An 8,486-nucleotide genomic window follows, 5' to 3' on the forward strand; every position below is an offset into this window, starting at 1 on the left:
GTTCAAATGGAGCTTATATCCGGTAGTAATAAGCTGCTGATCACTTTGGTGGCGGGGATTCAAGCAGTTTTGTAACCCCACGAACTTAAACTTTAATCTAAGTTGTTCGTCCTCAAACTCTAGAATGTTTAACATTGGAATGTCAAGCAACATAGTTCTCCACTTCTGCGAGAGGCAGCACATCCTAATGGCATCGGAAATTGTTAAGAATGAGAGGATATGATGGATGAGGCTTTCAGGCATAGTCGATAATCTGTCTTCCATGTTTTCCATGTTTATGGAGGCCTGGGAAAACCCTAAATATATATATAATTAATATTATATACAATGGTCTAGGTCTCAAGGTTTGTAGTAGATCTAGTCCCCTTTTTTTTTTTTTGGGGGTTGGTTCGGGTGTAGCTGTAGTTGTCTCGTTAATCTCTATTACTTTTGAGAGAAGTAACAAATTACTAAAAATTCTTATTTCGATGAAGGAAAGTTCTGTATCATTTAGGAATCAAAACATATATAGACGTATTTATGGCTAGTTTTGTTTAAACTTGGCTGGCAAGTAAAAATTGTTAACAATTTTTATACTTATTTCGATGAAAGTAAAAAACCGAACGGTATCTGCAAAATATTTAGGAATCAAAATATAGGCGTATTTATTGCTATTTAAAAAAAAAAAAAAAACTTGGCGGGCAAGTAAAAAGAAAAAAATACTTCATTAATACAAAAAACCCATCGACTTCGGATTACAAAGTCTCTAGACACAAACTTGTGTGCCATATGATCTTGATAGGTTTTATGTCTAGAGACTTTGTAATTTCCAGACCATGCATTTTTTGTTCGCTTCTTAGGGCCTTGTTTGTTAATGTTTTATATAAACATTATTATAGATTAATTTAATAAAATTAGTAAAAATCATGTGTTTGGTAATTATTAAATATGAATAATGTTTATTTATTGGAAAATGGTAAACATCTCATAATATCTGATATATGTTAAATATAGTATATATATATATATATATAATAAATATTAATTAATTTAAAATTACAATTATTATCTCCTTCTTTTAATATTTATGTTTCCAATATTGGAAAAAAAATTCTAATACAAGTAAAATATTTTCTAAATTTACCTATATTGTAGAAACTGTTCCAATTTTATTTCAGATTCTACATATATTTCAAAAATATGCATTTTTTATTTTTATTTTTTCCCTTCAGGCATACCTAGGATATTGTCCCCCCCCACCCCCCCCAAAAAAAAATTTCTTGGAAGTGATAGAGAAAAATATTGTCCTATATTTTTTTTCCTTCTTTTTTTTATTACTGCCTTTAATTATATCTGGATAAATTATAAATTATATGGAATGCACAATATTATCTTGTTTAACCCACACCTAAATTAATAGTATTAACTAAAGCAAAAAGTAATAAAAAATAATAGTATTAACTTATAGTGAATTATTTCATCTGAAAAAAATTTGTTAAGTGAATCAATTATATACCTCCTAAACTTTTTATTTTTTATGTGATTTTTTTAAATTCTGATTTCCTATTAAAATATATTCTAATTATTTCAAAAAATATATAAACATAAATTAAATATCAAATCATAGGTAAACAAAATAATTTGAGCTACCTCAAATTTCTAATTGCAAGAAGAAGAAGAAGAAAAGTCAGGTTATTATTATTATTATTACAGGGGAAGCATATCATAACTAAAAGTGTAGTAATAAAAATTAGCCCCAAATGCATATATTATACATATTCTATTTCATGAGTCTCCGCAGAAGGTGCCAACCACAGCAAACCATCAATGGATTTTATATCATATATGCTAAAATTATCATCATTATTTATTTCATCATCATTGGTTTCTTCATCAAACCTCGAGCTGACTGCTTTCTGCCTACTATTACGAAATTGTGTCATTTCATCTATATTTTTTATCTTCACTTTTATATGCTTCAAATCAGGCAAGGGTGGACGGCATATTCTCTTTATAATTTCTGGAATAGCTAGAGCCTACAAAGAATTTCCAATAACAAAACCATAAAAAATTAATATATACATCACAAACTTAACATAATGTAGTATTATATTACATTACATAATAGAAAATACAATAATATACATACCTCTCTCCATGGAACAAACAACTTCAGCTTGGCGGAGCTTGAGCAATTTAGACATGAAAGAAACAGTATCATATTGAAATACCATGTTTCACCAAGAGGACTGTGACCCAAAAGTTGCACATCGGCTTCTAATAGATTGGGAGAGTTTATTAAAATGGTTGAATTTTTGTACCTTTTGTAGTTAGAGTAGACTAGATTTGGTGTATCAATTGTGGCACTTATATTACCTCTATATTCATAAAATCCTTTTCGAAATTGCGGTTAGGATAGAGTCTAAAAGATTTTAGTGATTGGCTATGAATGTTGAAATGTCAGGACCCGTCCAGAATTCCTCCTCCGGAACCCTAGACAGCCCTGATCCCAGGGAAATACCACCGAACCTTCCAACGGAAAATCCGGCAGCACCTCCCCTAAGGGATTTACTTACCACAAATTTACCTGCACTGAAAACACACTTCAAAAATATCCCCTTATTCCTCCCACAACTACAAATTGGTTCCACAAATTGCAGTACTTAAAAAAAAAATACAGTAATCCAGTGCAAAATAAATACAACAAGAGTGAAAGAAATATTACAACTGCAATAAAAGAATAACAGGGTACTGCCGAACTAAAACAGCGAGGAAGATCAAGTTCGCTCCGAGTGAACACCGACAACCTGGTACCTAGAGGAACGGAATTTAAGAGTGTGAGATGCTAATCATCTCAGTGAGCGACCCTACTACTATACCATATATTATCACAGTAATAAGTATAAATAATAATTATTTGGAAATAATATTTTCTCTCAAAACCCTTACAATTCTCTCAGTTGGAAAGGTTCCCCTTTTAAAACAATTTCACAAAACCCTTTATCCATATTCCCCGAAACCAAGACATCAATTAAAAACCAGAAGCGGTAACAATTATATCTTTAATTCCAATTCAGTTTCCAAACATTTTATTTTTAAAACACAGTTCTGAAAATCATTTGATGCACCCACTATATACCAGTGGCGCCAACAGTACCCAGCGTCCCAAGGTACCGCCAGACAGGAGGTTATAGAAAGAAACCGGCATACGGTCGCGTGGCGTCCCACTGCGCCGCTGCTAACCTGGTGTCCCGGCCAAAGGGGGGTGGCCGCCCTCTCCGATGGCATCCACAGGACACCCTCATAATATCAACCGCGCGCTACTCACACCCACCTGCGCGCTAATCACATCACCTGCGCGCTAATCACACCCACCTGCGCGCTAATCACAACCGTGTGCACACTAACCATATCACATATACCATATCACATAATCAGAACACCAGTACGTGCACGGTGCATCTAAAAATCATAAAATCCACAATTTAAATTATAAAACAAATTTCACATTTTTCATAAACATAGCGGGCATAATCCATCCGCTTGAACCGGGAATTTTCCCATAATTTCCTTATAATCCATACCATAAATTCCATGATTTTCAAATCCACCAACTTCCAAATCCATCAATTCAAATATCCACATTTTCCCAATAGCATAAATAATTTCTCGAAATATCATAATCAAATCTCATAATATTCCATGGGCATATTTTATAAAAATTGAAATCACCAATATAACCAAATATTTTCCTTGAAATATTTGAAAATCAAATCGTGCCCAATTTACCATTAAAACCACACCAATTTCAAAATCCTCAAAACCATAAAATAATTCCACATGGCATAAATTTGTAGAATTCGCATTTTCTTAAATCCAATAAATTCATAAATAATTCTACAATAAATCCAATAAATATTTGGCACATAGAAATTAAATTCCAAATATTTAATTCACTCATAATATATTCATCAATTAAATTCCCCAAAATTAATTTGAAGGTGGGTCACTCACCTGGAGCACGCAATTAACCCATGATCCACTACGGGATCAATTCTACGACTCACCGGTGCTCCTAGAACAAAATTCACAGACAGTCAAATAAATTAATATTTTATTCGGGTAAATAATACCCGGTACCCGGGGGGGTCAAAACACAAACGATATCTAGAATTTACGAGTTATATACCGAATCGAAGCTCGAGTGATGCTAATCACAGATCCGGTCTTAATTTTCGATGATCGTACCCGACGGGGTTTGAATTTTATCGGGAAGCTTTTCGGGTTTCGGCTCTGCAATTCTCCCAAACCGTCGCGAATTGGTGGAAACGGAAGTCGGATTTGGGTTCAGGAGGTCGAACACTGCGGACTGGAGCTGGCCGGAATTTTCGGGGTACTCGCCGGAACAGTAATTTCCGGCGGGCCGCCACGTCACCGGCAACCGTCGCCGGAACAGTAATTTCCGACGGTGGCCGTTTGCTGTGAAATTTTGCAGATTTGTAGATCGTGAGGAGAGCAATCCAACGGGACCGACGGTGAGCAAAACGGAGGTCGGACGGCGGAGAAATCACCGTTTGAAGATTTTCGACCCCTCGCCGGAAAACGCTCCGATCCCGGCGCGTCGGTGGTCCGATGGCCGTGATTTTTGGTGGGTAGGCCGGACTTGAGGAGAGGATGCTGGGTGTATGGCGCGTGTACTGTACATCGGCCGGAATAGTGCCGATTCGCGGTGGCCGGCGGTGGAGGGGAAAAATCGCCGCCAAACTTCGGACGTCCGATCCGGGCGCGTCCGGCGGCCGTTCGCCGTGAAATTTGGAGGTTTTGCCGGAAATGAGGTGGGCAATCTGGCTGGCCGGCGCGTGTACAGTAACTAGGCCGGAAAAACGTGAAAATGGCCGGCGGCCGGCGGGTCCTCTCTCTCTCTTTCTCTCTCCTCTCTCTCTTTCTCTCTCTTCCCCGAGAGTTTTTCAAAATTAAAACCCTGTGTGACACTGTTCATGCCACGTGGACCACTCAGAAGCTGACACGTGGCATTTCACTGTTCACGACCCAAAAACATTAAAATAATACGGTATCCGGTAAACTTCAAACGTCCATAACTTTTTAACCGGATGTCCGTTTTGAGCGTGCCGCTAGTCTGTGAACTCGTATCGACGAGCACTTCACAACCATGCATGAGTCAAAGCTCAATTCCCCATAAACAAAAAGTCAACTCCGGCACCCCTTGGACAGTTTGGACCGCAACTTGTTTCGTCCATAACTTTCAAACCGTAGCTCCGTTTTCGACGTGCTACCAGTCTACGAACTCGTGGCATCGTGCACTTCGCCACGGTGCCCTAGTCATCTCGAAATTCCCACCGAGTCAAAAAGTCAACTTTTGACCCCTTTGGTCAACGGTCAACAGTCAACCTCGGTCAACGTGCACGGATTCCGGTGCGATTTGGGACGGGGTGTCCAGGGTTCACACCCTCTCTCCCCCCTGGCCTCAAGGTTTTGCTCACAAAACGCGTCCTGAAGGGAGAGGTATCCACAGCCTTATAAAGACCGCTTCGTGCCCCTCTCCAACCGATGTGGGATGTTACAATCCTCCCCCCTTGGGGCCCAGCGTCCTCGCTGGCACACCGATCCGGGTACTGGCTCTGATACCACTGTAACAGCCCAGACCACCCGCATCAGGATATTGTCCTCTTTGGCCCAGGGTTCACACCCTCTCTCCCCCCTGGCCTCAAGGTTTTGCTCACAAAACGCGTCCTGAAGGGAGAGGTATCCACAGCCTTATAAAGACCGCTTCGTGCCCCTCTCCAACCGATGTGGGATGTTACATGAAATCTCTCAAACCATCACAAGAATCTAAAGTTAATCTCTCAAGGAAAGGAAGTGCACAAATGACATCTTTCAACCACCACTCACCAATCCCCAAACTACATAAAGAAAGACTTCTGAGTGATCTACTACTTAAATTTATAACATATGAAGGATTATGAAACATACTCCTGTAGTCAGAAATACACAAATCCCTTAGATGCAAATCCTCAATTAAAGGGCATCTAGAAATTAGATTTTCAATTGCTTTGAAATCTTGAAATTGTGAACCAATAAGAGAAACATATTTTAAGGAAGGAAAGCTAATGGCAGAAGTTGGGTTGAAATTTATATTTTCCAACTTAAGGATGTTTAAGGAGGAAGTCACATTGTTAAGTACAGATTCCGGTATGCAATACCAACCATACCTACTTTTGATACAAAAATCTAACTCTTTCAAACTATTCGTTTTAGTGACAGAATGTAAACAACCATCAATAACTTTAGGAGCAATATTTCTAAGGTTATATTCCAACACTTTTAAGGTTTTACTATGGATGTTGAATTGGTTTAGACCTCTACAACCCCTCAAAGACAAATTCTCAAGTAAACGAATTCCAAGAACAAGGTGTTCCAACAATTGGTCACTTAATTTGATAGACTCCAGATAAAGATTTCTAAATGCACTACAAACACTAAGATCTAAACCAAATGAAAATTCAATTTCACAACAATGAAGATTCTCAATAAGTGGGCATTGAGAAATTATATTCTAATATAACTCCTCTTCCATATACATCTATTTCAAACACAAAGTAGTTAAGAAGGAAAACTAATAGGAAAATCTGTTCCACCTTCAAACCAGAGAAAATTCAAAGACAGAGTTTTTAAAGAGGGAAAGATTATAGGATGAAAATTTGGCTTACAAAAATTCAACCTCATACCATCAAATTTAAGGAATGTTAAGGAAGATGAAGATGCTAAATTATTGAGTACTGATTTGGTTAACATGTAGTAGTATAAGATAGTAAGATCTAACTCTTTCACAGTATTTGTTTCAAGGAAAGAATTTAATAAATCTTTTATAGTACCAGAATTAGGATTATCTTTATAATTTCTATAAAACACAAATCTAGCAACACTATTACCATGTTAATTGGCTACTGACTTTTGGGTGTTCAAATAGGTCTCTAATTGCTTCAGTCTTTTGAAATTTAAGGCCGGAATGCTAATCCACAGTGTTTTCCAGCGTTTGGAGAGGAGGCTTGTTCGGAAAATGACTTCAATGGAGGGCAAGAGTGACAGGATATGATGTAGAACATGGTCTGGTAATTTTGATATTCTGTCTTCTTCTTCTTTATGATCATGTACAGCCACTGCCTATGAATGTTTAATAAATATTATATGGCAAAGTCATATATTTTTCATTGATATTAGGAGGGTATTTGTACAGATATAGTAGTAGCATTAAGGTAACAAATCAAAGAATGAATAAACTTGATCTACACTGATGAAAAGGATATCTCCAATTATTGAGCATCTCTATCTATACAAGATTTATTTATTTATTATTATTATTTTTTTAAGGTTAATGGATAATTTTTTATTTTTTATTTTTTATTTTTGGATCGGGTTTAGGTAAGACTACGTTGATGATTAACCGACACGGTATAACCAATAATAATAATAATAATAAAAAGGGTATATAAAGTATAATTAACCAAAAAAATAGAAATAAAATGACTTTACGGAATAATGTAGAAAAGCTACAAATAATAAAACTGGATTATTTTCTCCGTATATAAATGTACCAAGCTCTGAGTGGACTCTGTTTTGACATTTTATTATAAAATTTGCACAACATAATTATTTCGTATTTTAATTGTGAAAGGTGTAGAACAAGATAAACAATTTTCGAATCTGACAGTAAATTCTAATAAATACCAAACCTTTATATAAAATGAAATATATAGCCAATATAGGAAATATATAATCTGACAGTAAAACAAAAAACTTTTTCATATATATATATATATATATATATTTGTTTTGGTTTTTTTTCTTCCCTGTTTAATTTGATAAATATAGCCAATTTCATCTTTATTTCTTTGAATAAACTTTTCAAAACAAAAAGTCCCTACAGTATGCAAATTTTCAATTGAACTAACATGATTAATAATATATACTCTTTATTTGGAACCAGAATATTGTAAGAAACCCACAAATGATAAAACTGGATTTATTGTTAATACAAATAATATAGAAAAAAGAAGCTATTAATTTTGTTAAAACTAAGAGGAAAAAAATTTGTAGAACAATAAATTATTTGGCATTTTTAATTGTGAGAGGAAGGAAAAAAAAAAAAAAAGGTTTAGAAAAAACAGAAGGATTTTCAAATCTTACGGTAAATTCTAGTAATTAAGCAAAACAACTAGTGTTCAAAAAAAATAACAAAAAGGTTTAGAAAAAACAGAAGGATTTTCAAATCTTACGGAAATTTTAGTAATTAAGCAAAACAACTAGTGTTCTTGTATTCTATTTCAAGAGTCTCTGGAGAAGGTGTGCTCTTTCTTTCTATCCGCGTCTCCTGCTTCTCGCTTCAGTCAAGGTTTGCCTTTTTTGATTTTTCTTGTCAATGTATAATACAGTCTCTCAGAATCATTTTAATTACCATAAGATCACTAATATGTATGACAGTCTCTCAG

The sequence above is a fragment of the Ziziphus jujuba genome, chromosome 8 (assembly GCF_031755915.1).
Source record: "Ziziphus jujuba cultivar Dongzao chromosome 8, ASM3175591v1".
In the NCBI taxonomy this organism is placed as follows: Eukaryota; Viridiplantae; Streptophyta; class Magnoliopsida; order Rosales; family Rhamnaceae; genus Ziziphus; species Ziziphus jujuba.